The sequence below is a fragment of the Cryptomeria japonica genome, chromosome 9 (assembly GCF_030272615.1).
Source record: "Cryptomeria japonica chromosome 9, Sugi_1.0, whole genome shotgun sequence".
NCBI lineage: Eukaryota > Viridiplantae > Streptophyta > Pinopsida > Cupressales > Cupressaceae > Cryptomeria > Cryptomeria japonica.
Window position 1 is genome coordinate 679,210,458 of NC_081413.1, and position 21,060 is coordinate 679,231,517.

At 43.6% G+C, this 21,060-nt stretch overlaps 1 protein-coding gene across 1 annotated transcript in view; it reads right to left on the minus strand.

The window, feature by feature from the left end:
- Nucleotides 1–21,060, minus strand: part of LOC131073989 (probable disease resistance protein RPP1) — a 102,872-nt gene that overhangs the window by 9,948 nt on the left and 71,864 nt on the right. The window contains exon 7 of the mRNA XM_059211326.1: nucleotides 18,948–19,007. The gene's annotated coding sequence lies outside the window, so the exon portion shown is untranslated. The remainder of the gene's footprint in view (nucleotides 1–18,947; nucleotides 19,008–21,060) is intronic.

Below are 21,060 nucleotides of genomic sequence, written 5' to 3' on the forward strand. Positions count from 1 at the left end.
TGTTGTAGGGCTGCCAGAAGGAGTCATGGAGGGTGCCGAAGGAGAACTCTACAGTTTGCCAGAATACCACTGTAGGGTAAGAAGCCGCGAAGAGTTGGTGGAACAAACAAGGCGAAATCTAAACCTGATCGACGCTACTAGAGACTTGCTAAAGAATTTGTCCATTTCGGAGGACAACCGGAGGGAGACAACGGAAGGTGACGGTACGACCGAAGGTGCCGAGGGAGCACAAGGGTACCGTACGAGAGGCAATTTGTTCGATTCGGTGTCAGCAACTTTTTTCGGAGGACCTAAGAGTGGAGGTTTAGTTGCAGGAGGCGGAGGATCGCCAGGTACAAGCACACAAGGAATTAGAGGAGCGAGACCCAGCGGTGGGATGGCGAGTAAACAAAAATTGCCAAAGTTCACAGGGGAGGGCAAGGAAGACCCCTTACAGCATTGCCGTACATGTGAAACCATTTGGTCCACCAATGGAGTAACAGACCAGGATGACTGGGTACAGCAGTTCCCAGCCACATTACAAGGAGTTGCCATAGATTGGTACTCCGATGTGGACAAGCAAAAAGTGGCCACGTGGGCCAATCTACAGAAGGAATTCACGGGGGAGTTTCGGTTGCTCCGTGATGACAATGAAATTGTAACGGAGATATACAGTACCAAACAAGGTACCAGGGAGACAGTACGGGCATACAGTCGGAGGCTGAAAGAACTCTTGGGTAAAATGGAAAGCCAACCCGTAGATGGATTGAAGAAACAATGGTTCGTTGAAGGGTTGAAATCCTCCCTACGGAGGAAGATGAAAATTGTACCCCCGACGTCATATGACGATGCTTATAATAGGGCGATGGACCTGGAGAGCGAACACAAAACATCAAAGAAGAAGAAAAGTAATAAATCCTCATCCGAGGACAATGACTTTTCACAAGAAAGTAGCAGCGACGACGAGGCTGGCAAACGGGTGCAAGCGCTCCAGAAAGACATGGAGCGAATGAGAAAGGAATTCAAAATAATGAGAAGCACTAGTCGGAACGAAGGGGACATATGGTGCACTGAGTGCAAAGAGGAAGGGCACACAAAGGGTACTTGCCAAAAGAAGGCATTCTGCGAGATTTGCCAAGTGATGGGACACTCCACCAGGGAGTGCCCATACAACATGAAAACCCGAGGTACGCAAATGAACCAGGTGATGTTCACGGAGCAGGCCACAACATCCGCACCAACGGGTACTAGCCAACATACTAACACAACGGCATCATCTGGAGGATACCGGGACAACAGACGCGGTGGCGAAAGGAATAGCAACAATACCAATAACGGAAGCCGTATCCAGTATGACACCAAGGGCCGGCCAATTATCCAATGTAGGGCCTGTAATCAGTGGGGGCACTTCACCCGTGATTGCACGAAGGAAGCCACCCCTCAGCACCTCTGCCGTTGGTGTGGGCCAGGCGACCATGAGGACGCAAATTGCTCGCAGGCAGGGGTTAATCTCCTCAACATTGAGAAGGCTGAGAAGACTGGTGAGAAAGAAGTACTGGCGATCACTCGTGCCCAGACGAAAAAAGCCACTTAACCCGACCCCCGTACAGAGAAGGAGAGATTACGGGAGGCAAAGGCCAATATTGAACGTGAAATGACGACCGAACGATGGGACAACGAGGTGGCGAGTACATCATCCCGTACAGAAGCGGAAAATAACATCATTGGGCAAATCTTGCAGATGGAGGTGCCGATAAAGGTAAAAGACCTTCTAGACTCTATGCCACAATTGAGGACTGCCATCCTCACCAATGTGCAAAGCACCGCATCGTCGAGTGCACCACAGGTAGGGGTTCCCACCACCACATCGTTGAATGCACCATAGGTAGGGGTTCCCGCCACTGCGTCGAAGAGTACACCACAGGTGGAGGTTTCCGTCAGCCCTTCGACTGACCCGATGTTACTAGCCGTGAGCAGTGGTAGACACCCAACTGTGGTAGAAATGGGTATCCGTGGGACCATTCTGAAGGACACCATTGTGGATGGAGGATCTAGGGTGAATGTACTACCAAAAGAAACATGGAAGTGACTGGGGAAGCCCACCCTGTGGCCACCCACATTCAACCTAGTGGGAGCGGACCAACACAGCATTAAGCCACTCGGCCTGTTGATGGCCCAACAAGTGACAATTGGTACGCAACCATTCTTCTTAGATTTCGTGGTTATTCCCTCGAAGAAGAAAGGCTATGACGCCATCTTGGGGAGAGTGTGGTTGATCAACGCGAGGGTAAACCACAACTGGAAGAAAAATACACTTTCCATGGAGAAGGGAGGGCGGAAATATACCATTGACCTACACACCTAAGATGTCGGCGAAGAGCTTGCCTCTTCCGACTCAGAGGACTCTAATAAAGGGGAAGGGGGTCCCGATGAAAGCAAGGGCAAGAACGCGATGGAGCCGAACAGTGAAGGGGTGCTCGAATTGGAGGGATGTTCTGAAGATGAGGTATGCTCACTTAACGGGCTCTTCCACTGGCAAATGGAGGAGTACGAAATGTTCCAAAGCTACAGGCTCGAAGTAGAGGAACCAGAGCAACCAACAAAGGTGTACCTGCCGGAATACAAAGAATATTGGAAGGGAGACGCCCCAAACCCAAGCGACGTAGATAATTCGAAGAGTGTTGGCAACGATTGGAACCTTGTGTGGAAGACCGCAGTCTTCAAAATATTTATCATTCTTCTTCTTCTTATGTACGGGAAGGAGACCATGGTCCCTGTAGAATTTGTGGTTCTAGGTCTTCGGATGGCCATGGAAAATAAACTTGCCACCAATAGGTCCAAATTGAAACCCTACCACGCGAAGCGCGCAGGGAACTTGAGAGGCCAGACGGACACCCGAGAGTCCGGAGGGGGACCCGAGAGGATGGAAGGGGACTCGGGAGGCCAGGCAAGCGACTCAAGAGGCACAGGGCCAGAGACGGGGGACCCAAGCAAACGACTCTCTAAGACAACTAAATTAGCAAAAACAAAAAAACAAAAAAAAAACGTACGATCGTATGACAGGCGACCGTACGATCAAAAATTTTAAAAAATAAAAATAAAAAAAATTGGGAAAATGGCCACCGTACGATGGGACCAAGGTGACACCGTGCGGTGGAATCACCGACGGTGACACCACCGTGCGGTGGCACCACCGTGCAGTGGAATCACCGACGGTGACACCACCGTGCGGTGGAACCACCGACAGTGACACCATCGTGCGGCGGTCACACCGTGCGATGGGAGCCACCAAAGGTTGTTGTCGAGACATGAACCCACCACCGCATATCGCACCGCGCACCGCACACCGCACAGCCCAACCACCGCAGAACACCGAACACTGCCGCACAGCAAGGGATAAAGGAGGAGGAAGACGCACCACACGGCCCGACCACGCACCGCACGGCCCGATCAACACGCACCTGGGGCGCTGCCTCAGGACCTCGCGAGGGGCGCTGCCCCAGACCCCATGAGGGGTGCTGCCCCTCAACCCCGCTGGGGGCGTTGCCCCCAGACCCTCAGTTTATTTTTGAGCTACAGAATACCACAGGAAGTGTTGTGGTTGTCCATACTGTGAGAAAGAAGCCTGCAGCTAAGCATTGGCAGGGAAGCCATAAGCCGTAGAGGGAGACGGATTTGGAGGTTGGGAACAAACAGAGTTTGAGGGAAGGCATTGCAGGTCCGCGCAGTTGTATGACACCAAGGAGTTATTCAGTTCAGTTTTTAGCCTTTGGGGAGTGTGATGGAGGATTTGAGGTGTCTCCTAGCATTTGTGCCAGCGGATTGTGGCCACCTCCAGGCATGACTGGTACGCTTTGAGGAACTCGGAGTATGTCTCGGCTGGACGTGAGGTTGCCTTGGTGGATGCACAGAGGGCTCAGGAGGACCTAACCACCAGATTGGAGGCAATAGTCGCGTGAGACTTAGTTCAGCGTACGCAGGAGTTGGATGTCGGGAGAGCAGCACGGGTGGCTATCGAGGACAAATTGGCTAGGGAGACAGTATCATTTGAGTAGCAGTTGGTGGAAGCTGAGACTGAAAAACGTGTTTTGTAGACAAGTTTGGGTTAGGCACAGGAGGACTGTGATGGCAAAGGAAGCAATATTGGTGAAATCCGCACTTGAGCATCGGATGGTAGCAGAAAAGGGTTTTCAGGCGAGGACGCAGCAAGTGTATAAGATCTGGGCCTGACTGGCGTCAGTAGTTCCTGTCGTTCATCTCTATTTTGTATTAAGTCGTCGGAGCCGACTTCTTTTCTTGGGGGGGATGATGTTGCCGGGAATAATCATTATGTTATGTTGTTATATTATGTTTATGTTGTCGTCGGTAATAATGAGTTACGGCGATCAGTTAGTTAGCCGACAGGTAGGTAGTTGGAGTCGCAACGGTTGTGTCGTACCCTTCGGGTATTATATATTATGTACCTTTTCTTCGAAGTATAATCATGTTAGTCATGTCAGATGTAATGTTATAAGCACTTATTGTACATGGACTGTGGAATTAATACAGAGACTGGTTATTTAATATACTTCCATTATGTTCTGTGCATTTATTTTCTGCATTTAACCATTTAACCGAGAGGGCAAACAACGGATTCTTTGAGAGGGCTCTTACATTGGCAAATGGAAGACTATGAATTATTGTATGAGTGCAATATGCTGGAGATTTTAGAAGAACCTGACGAGAACGAGTTCCCACCAGAGTACGGACAATACAAGGGGATGCCCCTGTGGATGACGCACCAGCGCACCAGTTCGACAAGAGTAAGCCCATAAGGTACGAGGAATCCGCACTTGAAATTAAAAAAATCTTGGACAAACTTCAGAACAGAAAAATATTCTGGTCGGCGACGACTGGAATCCGGTCTTGAAGACGGCAGCGTTCAAAATTTTCACAGAGTACAAGGATGTGTTCGCCTGGACGTATAAAGACCTCAAAGGGGTACCATAAGAACTTTGCGTACACCAGATCCCTCTGGTTCCTGAAGCTGTGCTTGTACGGAAGCAGCCATACAGGATGAACAAAAATTATGCCGCTAGGGTAAATGACGAAATTGACCGCAAGCTCGAAGCAAGAATCATCTTCAAGGTCTAGACCAGCGAATGGGTATCACCCATTGTGATATCCTTGAAAAAGGAGGCCGATCAGATAAGAATCTGTGTAGACTTCAAGTGTTTGAATGCTGTCACAATTAAAGATCCATTTCCCATACCATTCATAGACACCATCCTCGAGGAAGTAGCGGGCCATGAAATTTATTCATTTATGGATGGATTCTCCGGATATAATCAAATTTCCATTGTAGAGGAGGACAAATTGAAGACCACCTTTGTAGTAGAAGATGGCGTCTATGCATACAACCGACTACCTTCCAACGGATAATCCTCCATATTTTCGACAAAATGTCCATAGGAAACTTCAAAGCATTCTTGGACGACTGGTCCATTTACAGCACGGAAGAGGCACATCTCGCCGCACTTGGCGAATGCATGGAAAGATGCCGACGAGCCCGCCTCGCCCTAAATCCCAAGAAATGCAAATTTATGGTGCCTCAAGGCAAGTTACTAGGGCACATCGTCTGCAAGGCCGGACTAAAGACTGACCCTGACAAGGTACGGGTCATTGTGGAGATGGAGGCGTCCGACGATGTCACTAGCGTCAAGTCATTTCTTGGACACATTGGGTATTATAGGCGGTTTATTAAGAACTTTGCCCAAGTATCATACCCACTTGATATGCTGACACGAAGGGGGGAGCCGTACATCTGGGGGACAGCCCAAGAAGAGGCTTTCCAGGAGTTAAAGTCACGGTTGGTAGGTGAGCCAATCCTGACATATCCAGACTGGGACAAAGAGTTCCATGTACATGTCGACGCATCCAACTTTGCCATAGGGGCCACACTAGCGCAGGTTGGCAGCCACGAGCTGGACCACCCAATGTATTTTGCAAGCCGACTCTTGTCAAAAGCAAAGAAGAATTACAGCACGACGGAGAGAGAAGCCCTCGGGATGGTATACTCCGTCCATAAATTCTGACATTACCTATTGGCGACACCATTCACATTTTATGTGGATCACCAGGCGTTGATGTACCTGGTGAACAAGCCAATCATCCAGGGGTGGATTAGCCGATGGTTGTTGCTGTTACAAGAATTTACATTCAACATCATTGTCAGACCTGGCAAGAGCCATGTCATCGCCGACCAGCCATCACGGATCAAGTCTGGAGAGCCGGCCGAAGGTGTTAACGAGGATTTTCCAGACGCCCATCTCTTCCACATTGTCATCCTTCCTGCCTGGTACACGAGTGTGGGCGAATACCTGTCAACTTCAAAATTTCCTAAGGAAATGTCGTCAGGCAAAAGACGAAAACTTTTACTAAGAAGCAGAATGTTCCAACTTATAAATGGCCTTCTCTACAAGATGGGACCTGACCAGATCCTACGACGATGCGTCTTGGAAGAGGAAATCCCAGGAGTCCTGAGAGAAGCACATGAAGGGGTCGCAGGAGGACACATGGGACCAGACATGACGGCAAGGAAAGTCTTACTAGCAGGCTTATGGTGGCCAACAGTGCATAATGACGCCAAAGAATGGGTGACAAGTTGTGATACATGTCAATGCATTGGACGACCATTAAAGAGGGATTTTATGCCACCCAACCCATCGAATGCTCAAGAGCTGTTCGAAAGATGGGGGTTAGACTTCATTGGTCCATTGAAACCAAGCCGGGCCGACGATGTAGATACATTGTCGTGGCGACCGAATACTTGACCAAATGGGTTGAAGCGAGGGCCTTGGCAGACAACTCCGCCGTTAGTACGGTGAGATTCATTTATGAACAGATTATCACCCGGTACGGAATACCTTTACAGTTGACAAGTGATAGAGGAGGGCACTTCGTAAACCACATTATCCGGCTGTTGACAACCGAATTCAAAATTTTCCATTCTCTATAAAGTCCGTACTATCCTCGGGCAAATGGCCAGGCTGAGGCGACCAACAAAATCATGGTGTCAGTAATTTATAAGTCCTGCGGGGTTGAGAAGAAGACTGGGAGGAGCGTCTATCGTCGGTACTTTGGGTGTACCGAACAACTTACAAGGTAACCACTAGGCAGACACCATTCCAATTAATGTACGGCCAGGAGGCTATGGTGCCAGTGGAATTCATGGTGCCAAGTCTCTGAATTGCCATTGACAACAGGTTAGGCGACATGGAAAGCCTCCGGGAGAGACTATACACCCTGAATAAGTTGGATGAAAGACGGACGATGGCATAGTGGGCAACGGAGACAGCTCAGCAACGATGGAAAGCCTGGCACGACAAACATTTAAGAAGGATGCAGTTCACCCCGGGGCAATTAGTATTGAAGTTTAATGGTCGAAACGAAATTAAGCCAGGCAAGTTCAGAGTAAAATGGCTAGGTCCCTTTTAAGATTCGCGAAGTTGGCGTGAACGAAGCCATCAAGCTGTGGACGATGGACGGGATGGAGGTGCCTGATGCTGTAAATGGCTCCAAGTTGAAAATCTATCACCAACGAAGGCAAGAGACGAGGTCCGCCCAGGTGGACAGGTAAGTGCGGTCGTATGGAAATGACCGTACGATAGGTCCGTATGACCCTGTATGGTGCCGTAGGAAAAAAATGGAAAATTAAAAAATATAAAAAATGCTGTCATACGGAAATAACAGTATAGTAGGTTCGTACAGCCGTACGGTACATAATGTTTTTTTAAAAATTAAAAATAAAAAAAAAAAATTTAAAAAAATTTATAAAAAAATTCGTACGGACGTACGGAAAAGGCCGTATGGATGCACTGAATTTTTCTTTTAAAAAATCCGTACGATTGTACGGAGAAAGGCCGTACGAACGTACGAAATTGAGTAAAAAAAGAAAAAAGGGACGTACAGAAAAAAGTTAAAGTTATTTTTTTGTCATTAAGTGTTTTATATGGCATGAATACTCAGGAAATTGCCAAGTTAGAAAATTGTCGGGTTATAAAGACGTTCGTACAGACAAATCAGCTACTTGCCAGTTAGAAAATTGTCGAGTGATAGCCGTACAATCAAATCAGCCGTACCACATTAGCAAGGCAAATCCGTACAAAACGAAAAGACAGTTAAGACTCGAAACAATTACAAATCGAACCCCAGACAAGGAATTTTTATTTTATTTTGATTAATGGCGACTGAACCTAGGGGATTGAAAAAGCTAGACTGGAGGAAGAAATTGCAAGAAAGAGAAGAGCAAACCTAGAAGGAAGCTAGAAAGAAACCTGCTGTAGCAATGGGCGACCAAGACAAGGGCAAAGCAATTGCACAGGATGCAGGAAAGGGAAGAGTTACGCAGGTCACCGTAGATACAATTCTATTCGAGGGTTTGGCTGGAACGGTGTGCAGGCAATGGTGGGAAAATGCCATGAGCTCGTCAGATATTGAGGTAAAAATTGAATTAGCAAGAGCTAGGGTCCATGATGCTATTCAGATGCCCATTTTTAATATTAAGGAATTCGAACCCTGCCTATGACAAATGATTAAAACATATGATCTTGAACTTTGCACATCGTCATTCAATTTCCAGCACACTGACATCATTGTTTCATTTAACTCTGATGATTTTGAGAGAGTATTTGGCATTCCTAACAAGGGTAAAAAGATTGACAAAAAGGTAACAAAGTTGTCCGAGGAAAGAAGAACCCAGCTATTAAAAGAAATGTGTAGGGACAACTTGACTACAGAAGAATGGAGTCGCATCCTGGATCCGAAGGGAAGAGGTCTAAAGAAGACATTTTTAAAATCTGGCATCTGTCAATGTTTACTTGACGTAGTACAGAGCAGGCTGACTAGCGCCAGCAGAGCGTCGGATGCGGCAGTACCTATAATCGCATTGATGGCAGGACTCAGAAAGGGCACGGTGTATGATTGGGCCAGTCTACTATCAGACAGAGCCCACGACTGTATGATGCTGAAACATAAAGTATTTTATATGTCACATCACCCTATCGGATTATTTTTAGATTCCGTGCGGGTATAGGTGCCACCACACCGTACAGAATGGCAGCTGCGGGATAGCATCGACTCCCTTAAGCTAGCTATATTTTATTGGTCAGAGCTGGATATTTTGACTACCACCGAGGGATAGACTAGCAGGAAGAGGAGGAGACCGGTCCACGTAGTGGTGTTGGCTAGTGACACGGATTCAGGATGACATAGCACTAGTGAGGAGGAAAGTGGGGGGTCGAATGATTCAGAGGAAGATAGCACCTTCAGGCTTTCCCAGACCGAGCAGCCAGTACTGCCGCAGGAGACCGCCACCACTCAGACAGTATCATTGGCAAGTGTACCAAGGGGGCATCATGGAATGCTTGGAGGGGGAGCTGGCAGGACCAGCCAGGTGGTATTTACTCCAGCATTCCTGACCGTCGGAGGAGAGGGAGGACCATTGGCATCATCTGGAGTCACAGTGGGTACCATCTCTACCATTCCCATACCTGGGTTTGGTCAGATGCATCCTCGGCCTCCACCAGTCCAACCATCGCCAGTCACAGCCAAGATGACGACACCAGCGAGTGCACCAGTACGCATGCCTGTCATCCTGACGGAACCTAGGACAGAGGAGGCCCAGAGGATGATCGAGGAGAGGTCGACGGGGGACGATGTCGATTCATGGCTAGACAGATATGCGGCTCTACCTTCATCCCCACACAGGCAGGCACCACCCACACCTTCCTACCCCAGATCTTCATTGATTCATAATAATGTCAGTACAATGACAATGACCATACTAACTCTGTCCCCATGACCAAGGACTCGCTAATATATAAAGGTGACCGGTCAGTTACCGGGTGTCAACTGTCGACAACCGACGAGTTAACTGCCGTCATTAACTCTAATTACATTAAATGTCTTATTGCTTAATTACCCGACAACATCTATGTCTAGCAAGTATGATACTAGTAAGAAAAACATGGCTGTCAACTCCCCCTGAGTCATACATCTCAGGTTCCCATTGCCTGCTAGGTTCAAAACTGGGGCTCCAATCAACACCATATACCGATTGAGTTGCGCATATGTGATCAATTGATGATCTTTTAGCTCCATTATATCCATCATAGTATATGACATGATTCTAGATGTACACAATGCCATACAATATCACCATCATGCCATAAATCAAACCGGGTAGCCCACAAAGGATGCATGCATACATAATCAACAACCAGGCCAACATATGTCATTCAAGTCTTCATCACTACCACTTGAGACATAAACTCCTCAATCCATACTACCGGAGTTAATGCAATGATCCTGGACCTCATTGTCTTACATAACCTGCATTACCGGTTAGGAAATATACCGGTAACATGCTGCATATACCAGTTACCTGCATCGGTCCATCATCACTACCGGAGCACCTTCCTCTAACTCCTGTCTTCTTGTGTCAATTTGCATCTGAACCCAATTGCAAATTTGCCATCCATTGACACATGCAGTAGTGATCCATCTTTCATTTGTAGGTGTGTAGCCAAGGCAGCCACTACACACACTTATCTTAACTTTTCTTTTTTCTTACCGGCATCATCCTGTTCTTCCATTTGTCCTCTTTCACTGAGGGGGTGAATGATATGGTCAGTGTACTGCTCCCCCTAAGGTCCTGCATCACCTTTAAGCCTTAGGAGATATCATTTGTGCATTGAATGCACAGTGTCAGTCCATGGTTGCATCTTCTTGCTTCTTCCTCCAAACCTGCTTGGTCTCATTCTTCTTCCCATTTTCAGTCTTGGGAGCAGGTGTTACCTTCTTTTATTGATGGGTCCTTGCTCTACTGGATTCTACATCACGACTAGAAGCATTGTTGTAGAAGCAAACTGTGTTCATGCCAAATGCATGATTGGAGGACCTTTTGTCAAACCGGTTTGACCATCTTCCGATCATGCCATTGTAATCTGCTACCGGAATCGGTGGACCACTTGATCTTGTAGGAACAAAACCTCTTCTACTTTTGTTCCATGTAGCATTTTGTCTCTCATATGCTCTATATCCATTTCCATGTTGAGCATAGCTGCTACACCGGTTGTCATGTGACTACAAGTTCATCCTTCTGCAGTTATGACTTTTATGGCCAAAGCCATTACACCTCCAACAAATGACATTATTGTTTCTAGGAAGAACATACTGTCTATTCCTAGACTTCATTCGGCATTCATCTGCGCTATGGTCGTATTCTTTGCATGCAAAACAGTAACTGGAGAAAGGGGGCACATAACTTACAAATTTGTTTTGCCATGCTTGAGGAGATCTTACTGGTTTAGTATCTCCATTTTTGCTTCTCCAGAGATGGATCTTGGATTGTCCATGCTCTACAACTTTTCCATCCGATCTCTTCTTTCCTCACACTTGCTTTGTCTTGTGGGCGATAGCATTTCCTTGTCTTCTACCGATAGGAGGTCTTCTTTGTTGTCTTCTTCTGTTCTTTCTTTTGATGAAGTTGCCTTCTCCCATCTTTCCTTTTCCTTTGGGATCTACATTGTTGCTCCTTCTTGCAACATTGGTCTTCATCCTTGACTTCATGTCTTCATCGGTTGTGGTTAGATCAATCTTCTTCCGAGGAGAATTTCGGACAGTGAAGGTTTGTCCCTTGTTATCTCTATTTGAGGCAAAGAAACGAGACTCGGACTCGGTTCGGACTCGGCAAGGCCGACTCGGACTCGGACTCGGACTCGGGACTCGGCGTCAGACTCGGCTCCAGACTCGGCTAGACTCGAGATAGTGAAAAACTCAAGAAATTTAGAGATTTTTAAATATTTAAAACTTGTTTCAGACACCCTTTATTGAATACACCTTAAAGACACAATAACATCATCAAACTTGGCTCATTTGATTACATACACAAGTATACATCAATCACATAAGCATAAACGTAAATTGTAGCTGAAGAAAATAACAAACATAGATATATAAATATTGTCAAATGTATACAATATTACAAAACTCATGGAATAAAAAATCCATGTCATCATATGATCATCATCAAATGTTTCATACAAATACCAAAGGTAAATACAACTACAAGTCTATGGCTCAGAGGAGCCTGCACCCTCCGGCCCCGGGCCCCTGCGAAGGCGTCTAAGGTAGGTCCTGGATGATTCGACTGCCATAGCCGCTCCCCGTGACACCATGCCATGCTCACCAACATCAGGAACATCCGTGTCACTATCTGCCTTTGAATCTCCTGTCTGTGCTCGTGCTCTCCGCTCCTCCTCTGCCATGGCTACAGTCTCAACCTCTATATCTACTTGGTCGATCCAATCAGTGTCAGACTCGGAGGTTAAATTTTCTCTACTTCTATCGACGCAGTTTCCCCCATATTTTTCGACGGGGATTTGGGGGCAGCGCCCCCAAGGTGGGGTCAAGGGGTAGTTCCCCTTGCGCACTCCCTGTCACGATACAAGGCGAGGTCGAGGGACAGCGCCCCGCGAGGCCAAAAAAACTTATTACAAGTCTGAATTAGGGTTTCTTTGAGAGTCTTCCTTAGGGCCTAGTTTTGCTCTTGTTGCTAATTGGGTCTTGCTTGGTGAGTGAGTATCATTCTTGAAGGTCCAAGCTAGGTCAAGTTGGTGAGTGATAAAGTCTGGAATGTCATCCTGATCTTCAAATGCCCTGAAATTTGGCTAAGTCTAAATGTCCTGATCCTGAAATTTGACTAAGTCTGGAAAACTGAAGAATCCTCCAAAAACTAGATTTTGCAATATAACTCCTGGAGGCCCGAAACCACTCTCAAACATCCTGACGGAGAGACCAAAATGTCAAATCTCGCCCTTCCAAAAAAACTTATTACTTTTAAAAAAAACTTTTTAAAATGTTTTTTTTTTGTCATTTTATTAACCCAGCCAGTAGCCGAGTCTGGGGCTCAGGACTCGCCGAGTCTGGCGATTTTGAGCCAAACTCGCCAACTCGGCGAGTCTGGCGAGTTTACTCCCCAGACTCGGACAAGTCCGAGTCCGAGTCCGTAGGACTCGCCGAGCATGACTCGTACTCGGACTCGCCGAGTTTGGGCGAGTCCCGTTTCTCTGATTTGAGGAGACAAACAAAATGTCATTGTCGGGGACATTCTTGCTAGTGGAGCATTCACAGACACCACTTTCTAAACCTCTGGTATCCTTGGCATGTTACCTTGAGCTCATCTTGACATTTCTCAATGTCATTTCGGAGAATCTCCATTTCTCCTACTAGCTGCAGATATTCTTTATCTTTTGTTTCTAGCTCAGATGCTAGATCTTTACACCGACACTCCTTGGTGTCTTCTTGTTGAGTCTTCAACTCTGAGATGCATTTCTCAGATTCTTCAAGGCATCGGATCAACCGGTTCTGCTCCACAACTGCAACATTCTTGAATAACTTGTATTCATTCCTCACTCTACTAAGTTCTTCGAGTGCACTTACAAGTTCCCCTTCAAGATCAACTTCTGCTTCTTCTTTTTCACCTTCACTATCACTATCAAACACATCTCGCTGGTAGGAGTGGTCTGCATGATCATTCTCAGATGTGTGCCTCTCATCTTCTGATTCTTGAGCCATGAAAAGGTGAGTTCCTTCTTCATCATTGTTGCGGCTGCTAACAGATTTGCCTTCATCATCTGCAGATACACGAGTTGCATTTATCATCTTTTCTTCACAAACCAGTTTTGCAGTGGTAGGCTAATTTCCATAGAGCTTCTTCAATCTGTCCCATAGGCTTTTTGCCAATCTACATCTGTCCACTTGTGAGGAGACATCATCTGATAACCCACAGAGTATAGCCTTCATTGCTATATCATTATACCAGTTTCTTCTTTCTGCATCTGAATCGGTGGGAGGACCGACTTTACTAGGGCAGCCATTTACAACCGACATCCATACATCAAACCCTAAAGAGGATAGGTAGACTTCCATCCTACAACTCCAAACAGGAAAATTTGAACCATCAAATACAAGAGTAGGGATTGACACAAAACAAACCATTGTGTTCAAATACCAAAATCTACCCAAGCTAGAGAAAGCTTATCAACAAGGAACCCAGGCTCTGATACCAATTGTTGAACACTAGATGTCACTAAGAGGGGGGGGGTGAATCAGTGATTTACAAACTTAACCGTTTTCTATCCTATGTGTGTATACCGGTTAACAAATCTAACATAAAGCAAACATACCAGTTAGATGGGAGGATGACACAAATGCAACCACACATAAAAGGGGACACCACATAACACCATATGTACGAGGAAAACCCAAGATGGGAAAAACCTCAGTGAGAAATGCTACTAGAGACTACTGCTCCAATCCAACCTCACAATGAAAAGCTCGGTTACAACATTTAGGGCACCAACCTAAGGAGCACCAACCCCTGATTTTAGGGCACCAACCCAACGAGCACCAACCCCTGCACCGAGCTCCAACTCAATGATCTACAATGAATATATTCAATTACAAAAGTAATAGTCTTGTTACAAAAGGACTTTGTAACTCTTATGCAAATCTCTCCACCGGTTCTCCTCTCTTCAATCCTCTGTCGGTTCTTTGCTCACCTTCTCACTGCAGCAACCTTATCTCCTGCTGCAACCCACTCTCTATTGCACCCTTGCCAGTTCAGCCTTTTCTTCTTCTTTGTCGGTTCTGCTCTGTGTCGGTTCTATTTTCTCTCTGCTACACTGCTGCTATCCACCACCAGTCTTGATAACTTAGTCAAATGTCTACCATCTAATTCCTGTCGGTTCTCTACTTGTCTTCTCTGCAACCTTCTATAACTCTTTTCTGTCGATTCTTTCACCACCGGTATACTCCTCTCTCAAACTCAATGGCAGACTACCGGTTGCCTCATTGTTGCTGGTTGAACTCTTCAACCCTATTCTCTCACACTCGGTCTCCTCTTCTTCTTCTCGTTGAGCACTTGACTGATTTTGCACTCCCATGCAGCAACACAAACAATATCTTTGGCTCACATACTTATCGCCAGATTTTCCCACCTAAACGTGAGTTTGAACATTTGCACGCTAGGGTTTCCACCATGAACTGAATCTGCATCCGATCTAAACACTAATCATCGTGACATATCATATCCAATCTAATGTCACGTCCTTGATCGATGTTCAACACTCAATCAATGAGCATCACCCATCTATTTACCTTGTGAACCACGTCTTCTCTATTTTGCTGTCTATAGCATGATTTTTGGCCTTTTGTCTGATCAATCACGTGCATGATGCGATTTCCTTCTTTCTCTTCGATTTGCAAGATCAGTCTGTATTGGATCTCTGTCGTTTCCTTCATCTTGAGCCGCAATCCTCTACCTTCATTCCTCGAGCTTCGTAGTCGTCATAAATGTTGGACCAGTCACCAACGACTTCACTGACAAATCACACTATCCTGTGCATGCATGCCACTTCACCTCCATGTGGCCCCTTTGTCGGCATCCACCTTTGCTAAGTTGGTTATGTCAGTCTAGACAAGATCACCGACCAACCACACAACCGGGTTTATCTACCGGTTCTCAGACTCTACTGGTTATACCCTAACCGGTTTGCCTTCAACCTTGCATTTTGCATCTCTTCCGATGGAGCACCCAAATCAGTCAGCACACATGCCAACCATCACATGCACATCTTCATCAAATGGGAGCCTTTTGCAGTTGCACTCTAACAACATTACCGATGGACATACTTACCGGTAAACACACTTTGATGACATCATGTCATCAGCCTTCAACACACTCCATCTGTCTGCAACTGCTCAACCTTGCCTTCTTCATTCAATAGACCGATTCTCGTGTCAATTGGTTTGTCAAAGTGACAAACATATCCTTCAATCTCTGTATCGGCAACTCATCATGTTTACTCGGCTGATCCGATGCATATCTCTGATCTTGTGCACCTAAAGCAACTTAGAGTTTCACCAATTGATTTGGTGTGAGCCTTTAAACACTTGCCTTTAACTCTTTTATCTCATCTTCGAGAACTATGATGCATTCCATGCATAATAGGAAATAAGCTCCACTTACCTATGAGAGTGGACCCTTGTCATCTGCATCCTTCATTGCACTAATGTGGCTTCCCTTTTTGAGAAGCATATCTTCAATCGGGCACATGTGATCCGGTTGAGGCACATTCACTGTCAGTTATCTCTACAAATGGTGACTGCATCTTTATCCGGTGAGTCTTGTTGTTTCTCATCCACACAACATACCGGTGGCCTGCACAAAACTTCTCCTCCGGTGTTGATGTGATTTAGGTAACATTCCCTCTCTTCATCACAATCAACCGACCAACATCTTGCTCTCTTACAGATGTCATCATTTACCGGTTGTTATATCATACCGATCTCCCGTCCATATCTTCAACACAAGTCAAACACTAACTTGTATACTGGTGACCTGCTAAGCTAAGTGACATCAAAGACATCACATCCGGTTTGCATCAATGATAGTGTTGTACATACATCTCTTATACCGGTTGACATCAATGACAACACAATGCCAACAGAGACAAGTTTGAAAGAAGCTGAGTCATAACTTTATGTCATTTACAATAGACCCTGGTCAATTAAAATCATAGTTACTATAAAACTCCACATTAGCAATGTGGAGTTGATCCTTGCCCCCATACCCACAATTTCTGACAACTACATTTACATACCAAAGATACAACATATTCCCTGAATGGTTGCTAGCCAAAATGCAAGAAGATTTTATTATGTTCGTTTTGCTCCTTACAACGGTTAATCTAGAAGTCTCTGTAACTGATTATTAAAAGAACTAAAAAATGTACAAAGCCATCTTCACTCGTGTTTTATAAATATAACATTGTTTTTGTTGAAAGAAACAGGGCAGCAAGTGCAACAATAATTTTTATGGTTTCAATGCTCAATCCTGGTACTCTTTTTTTTGGATGATTAATTACATCAGGTTTACCGTTGTATCATCTTCAAAAACGATAATTGCAAAAACAGTGCTAAAATTTTCTCACATGGTTTATATTGTACATCATGGCTAAAATTTAGATATCGGACAATATAGAGGATGGCCCTACAAAGCCTAACAATGGAAAATTTCCACTCAAAGAAGGGGTAAAGATGTATTAAGATCCATTGTATAGATTTTAGTCTTTTCTGGAAATTTAGTCATATTGCATAACATAAATGATAAATTGAAAAAGAAAAATTATTCTTTTTTATTAATTTTTCAAATATTAATTTATATGAAAAAATTTAACAGTTGTACCCTGCCATCCCCATAAATCAAAGAAATATTAGAACTTTCCCATTTGTAGAAGATGGAAATAAGGAATTTTTGATAGATATGCATGAGCAAGGATGTCATAGTGTCTCAAACTTACAAACATGATCCACATATAGCTGCAACAACAAATGGACTGTTTCCAATGTAATTGCTGAATCTTTTCTAGGCATGGGAGATTTTGTAAGCGTAGACTAGTTGTAGGGCTTCCACTTTTCTTCTGCTTATTTATTTTTTAAGCTCTTTGCTAGTCTTATTTTACTGGTGTCTGTCGGTTATGAGAGCCATGTTTTTTGGGTTGCTTTTCGTTTATGAGGAGAGTTTTTTTGGGTTCTTTGAGGGGGTAGAAGTATGAAGGCTGAAGAGGAGTATTCCTGGCTGTAGATGCTACAGAATTTGGATTTTTAAATATCAAAGAATTCTCTTTTTGTGTTGCTGTTGTTCCAGCATAAGTTTAATCTCACCAAGGATATATGCCATGCAATAAACAAAATGCAAAACAACCACTTTGTTTTGACTCAATTATACAATTAGAAGTTGTGGTGTAACCATTATTGTGTACATTTCAGTGTAAATAGGTTTAAAAAGTTTTAAAATGTGCTTCAAGCTTACCCCCATTCATGTGAAAGCCAACCCATAATTTCAGCTAACGTTTACTATATAGTAACAAAAAATGGAAAACAAAACCTGGGATTAACTCAATTTAAACTATAAGAGGATTCCATGTAGCATTCCAAAGTAGCCTAAGCTTACAAATATTTAAAATCTGCAAAGCTTGAGCAATGAGACCACTAACTTGTCGATGGTTCTTGGTGGCTGCTATAACAAATTAACCAATGCACCATACCCCTAATGGCATTAGCAGCCATCAATAACAGAATACACTGTTAAATGAAAAAAGAGAAACAAAATTCAAGATGTCCTACACTCTGTGCAACTACAGTTCACTTTAATGCAGTTTGCAGAATACATAACCACATAGTTGACTATATGGCGAGTATGGACCGCACATATATTACTCTGCTCAGGATTCATTCTAGCGGAACCAAATCTAAATTGTAAGTAGTTTTGAAACAACACTATAAATAGCGGTAAAACCACCATTTCACATTTTAATTGATAAGAGCATTTCCATGAATGAGATAACTGAATCTAAATAGATTTTGGGAATTAGGGTCATAGATGTGGTTTCCCTTACATTCTCTTACCAATAAATTTCCTATTTCAAGCTAAAATGCTTGTTTTCCTAAGTTAAGTTTTGCAGATTAAGCAACAAGAGAAACAGTGGCACTAAACCATTAAAATGAAGTAACTGTAAAAGTTTAAATAATACCTAACTCCAACATTAAAGGAAGCAAACGTAAAAATTAAAGACATTTACCGTCCTTTGTAATCAAAGGATAGTCCAACGTGCTAAGATTAATAAAACAGCCCAAAACCTTGCGAGAAGCACACAAAAATCACTATTTCTGCAATTTTTAGGCAAAAAAAACTTATTAGGAAAAAAGACATCTGAAAGGTTTAATTCATCTATCATAGCCCAAAATGCATTCAAAGGCTGCCGCGAAATCTCTGCAGAAGTCTGCCTGAAAACGCTCAACGATAAAGTGCAAAGTAGATAGACAATGGAGAATGAAAATGGAAGGTTGCAGGAAATACGCACAAGTATGTATTTAATGAGAGCAGATAAAACCCTGCGAGAAGCACACAAAAATCATTGTTTCTGCAATTTTTAAGAAAAAAAAACCTTGTTAGAAAAAAAATTGTCGGAAAGGTATAATTCATCTATCATACCCCAAAATGCATTCAAAGGCTGCCAATCTCTGCAGAAGTCTTCCTGAAAACGCTCATTGAGTATGTGCAAAGCAAATAGACAATGGAGAATGAAAATGGAAGGTTGCAGAAAATACGCACAAGTATGTATTCAATGAGAGCAGATAGCATTTAATATCATTACTGCATTCTTTCAATATGTATGGACCCTTTAAATAATACCTAATACTCATGAACCATTGTAAATAATACTTTATAACTGCCAACTCATTGCTCAAGATAAACAAAATTCTTTTTTAAAATTAAATAAAAATAATTTTACAGTTACATCAGCCAATAGCAAAACAAATAAATGATAATTTAAAATTCTGCAAAATATATTTCTAAATTTTAACTCTAGAAATGAAGAAAATACATTTAAATAATTCATTCTGATTGGACAGCACAAAAATGATTTGCATTCTCAACGGATGCAATAGTAACCTGCCTATCGGCAGGAACTAATAATAATAATAATAAATAAAAAGGTGTATCATATGCTTGAAAAGGATAGCACGTCATTCAAATCCCTCAGAAAACATGAGGATAGGCAATGGTTCTGTTGAGCACCAAATCTAAATTAAATAAAACTCCTTGATTTGTGAAATTAAATCATAAAATCCTCAAATTTTAGAAGAAGAAATCACCATTTTCCTACTAAAGTAAAGTACCCTATAAGTTGTCGAACAACTGTGATGGCATCCTATCGAAAGATCCGAATTCAAATGGCATCGATGAGACCCAGTGATGTCTCATCAATATAAAAGGGCTATCGAAGAAAAGGGAATACCGATGAACTTGAAAAGGGACTCACCGAAAGCGATGATTCCATCGACAAAAGAATATAGAAGAAGGCGAAAATGGTCTCATTGACGGGAACAGGCTATCGAAGATATTATGCTATCGGCTTAACACATAAAAGACTCATCGATAATAACAGTTCTATCGAATGAGTAATGTCGATCAAACATAAGGAAGTTACATCGATAAAGGGTATCGATAGGATGTGAGTTTCGAGGAGACCAAAAGACAAATTACTGATACGTGTTGTTTCACCGATGGAATTTTATCGAGGAGATTACTAATGAGTTCATTGACGAGAGACGTTAATGAAAGCAAGTCATCGAAGAAAGAAGGGCTTCGATGAAACAATATACTCATTCATCGAAAGGGTATAATGATATCGATAGAAAATGGGTTTCGATGGAAAGATAGAGGGAGTTATCGAAGCATGAAGTTTCTTCGATATGTAACCCGATTGACATAGGATATGTATCGATGAAAAGATAGACGTTCTCATCAAATGCAGTATTTCGATAAAAGGAGAAAATACCTAATCAACATAATATTCAAAGCAAAAGCATTTTCGATGGAAACAAAGGGATCGATGGACCGAAAAACTAGTCATCGAAAGGCATGTTTTCATCGAAGTGATTATTGATTGCCGCGAAGATCAGAATCAAATCTCGGCTAGGTCACATCACCATTTAATTCAAACGAGTGACCGTTGTTGAACTGCCATTACTAACTACTTAATTCGCCATAAGTGATGAATTGATAACGAAGGGCACAGTATTGAGGAATCCACAGGTGAAGAACCAAAAGTAGAAATCAGACAAGTTCACAGAGAAGGCCCACAGATTTCAAGTAACTTATCCATATACAGAGCCCCTTTTTAAATTCAAATAAAGCTAGTAAAACTAGAAAAGGAAAGGAACCTCTTGCCACAGAGGACAAACCCAAAAGACAAAAGAGGGAGGGGCGTTCCTTGGCCCAAGATTTGATTGATCAATGGTCGTCATCCAGTTTAAGGTCTAAAAAGATTAAGGCAGATTGAGACAGGCACCAGTGAAACACGAATGTCATATGGTATTGACTGAGATGCTATGGATGCCTGGACAGATGCAATATATTGGAGGAGCAAGGCAGAAAAGTCATCTCGGCAAATAGAAAAAATGCAGCAG